This window comes from Octopus bimaculoides, chromosome 14 (genome assembly GCF_001194135.2).
Source record: "Octopus bimaculoides isolate UCB-OBI-ISO-001 chromosome 14, ASM119413v2, whole genome shotgun sequence".
Lineage (NCBI taxonomy): Eukaryota > Metazoa > Mollusca > Cephalopoda > Octopoda > Octopodidae > Octopus > Octopus bimaculoides.
Genome location: NC_068994.1, coordinates 21,564,781 through 21,566,902, shown reverse-complemented (window position 1 = coordinate 21,566,902; position 2,122 = coordinate 21,564,781).

Genomic DNA, 2,122 nt, shown 5'->3' with positions numbered 1-2,122 from the left:
AATTGAGCATGGACGTGTTTAGCTGTCTCTCTCCATCTTTCGAACTTACGCTAGACAGCTCGCTTACATCTACATACCAACGTCCCAACAACCATGCTCACACACACAGAAGCTGTAACAACAAACAAGAGCTAAAGATGTATATATCAACCACCTAAATAAATGTTGTTTAAGTTGATAGTCTGGAGTTCAGCGTTCCGTTATATTCTTAATATTATATAGGAAAGTCAGGTATACATCTAATGAGGTATAACCCACTTTCCTATAGTCTTTTTCGTAGGCTTTTCTCTCCACGGATAAACCTAATCTGTTTTACATTTTTACTCCGCATTATTTTGCTATTTACACATCCCAAACGCTTTTGATCGTATTCTTTCTTTCTTTCTTTCTAAAAGAAAACTTCTACATTGTACTGTCTCCTCTGTGTTCGGCCCTGTGTGACTAATAAAGAAATCTATCTATCTATCTATCTATTTGTCTGTCTATCTATCCATCTGTAGGCGCAGTTACCTCCCTTGACGGCATATATATATATATATATATATATATATATATATATATATCAAATAAGTAACAATGATGTCCAGGTATCAGTGCATTACAATCGATCGATGAAAACATTACATCAATTTGAAATAAACTGCTCTCGTCAGTCGCAAACGACCATATAGATTTCTAACATACAAGATATGCCATTATAATTTTTTAGCAAATTTTTCATCAGTACTAGAGACTAAAATAATTACATTGCTTCTCTTTGCTATTTTTGTGGCAGAATGAATTTAAGGAAAAAATACTTAAAGCCTACTATAATGTAGAGTGGCAGAAGAAAATAGTGGGGGGTCAAGAAAAAGGAATGGTGATATAGCTACATTCATCTTTATTCTTATCACATTCAAAAGACTCAATGCAGTATGTAATCTACAACCGAGGAGAGCGGTTTATTTCAAATTAATGTAATGTTTTCATTGATTGATTAAATGGAGCCGCTTGAAACGGTTGTAATGCACTGATACCTGGACATCTGTGTTACTTATTTGCTTTTTATTCACCTAACTTCGAGCTGTGTGGATCGTACCAGATTGACTCGGTGCCTCAACTCAAGTACCTAATTCAACTGAATCTTAATTATTTATTTACATACATACATATGCATGTATACTTGTAAGGTTGTTTGTTATGGCCGTTCAGAGTGTGATCATTGATTTCACACCGGTAAAGCACTTAGCTGAATCGGTGACTCGTCAGACTCGTTGGCCGGAGATACATAACCTCTTAACAACTGTTTTAGATTTTTTGTTGTGTAACCAAGCTTGTATAAATCCGTATCATTATCATCAGAGAGAGTATGCACACATCCAGCAGTACAGCTATAGAACACAAACCACATGGTGGTCTATTGCAGAAGTAACAGAGTGACTCAAGGTCCGAGAGTTTTGTGCGTTGGCACTTATGTATGTATGTATGTAACCACACACGTGCTGTTTGTGATTTTTTCCTTTCCGACGAAGAACTATACTCAAAACGTCAAAACTCTCTCTTTACTGAGCGGCAAACTAGTACAGTCCTTGTGCACGTCCTCTTATAGTTTGTTATTGTTAACTTTCATGTTCATTTATTTGAATTGACTCTGTATGTATATATGTATGCACAAACATATAAAAAAGAGAGAGGGGAGAAGGAGTTACTTCGACGTCACCAGAATTTCTCATAATCATATGAATTCCCGTGTCTAGAACACAAATATGGTGGTGGACACTTATCCAATAGCCTTTTTTCCACCACCCCCAATATAAAGCTTCCACACATATTGTACCCCAACACACTCCACATAAAGGCCCCACGAATTTGACCAATGCATAAAGAAAAGGAAACACACTAACGAACACGGACGTGTATGCCCACAGCTCCTTGCAAAGGTTATACATATAGTACCACTACACATATTGCATTTCCATGCACACATTTCCCACAAACTTTTCCAGAAAACTCTTACTGACTTGCAACAAAACCACTCCAAGTGATGATGTTTTGATAGCAAGGTACATAACTCTTTACTCAATCCTTTGCTTGATTCATTTCATCGCCTTTTTCACAGCAACCACAAACTGGATATGTCTGT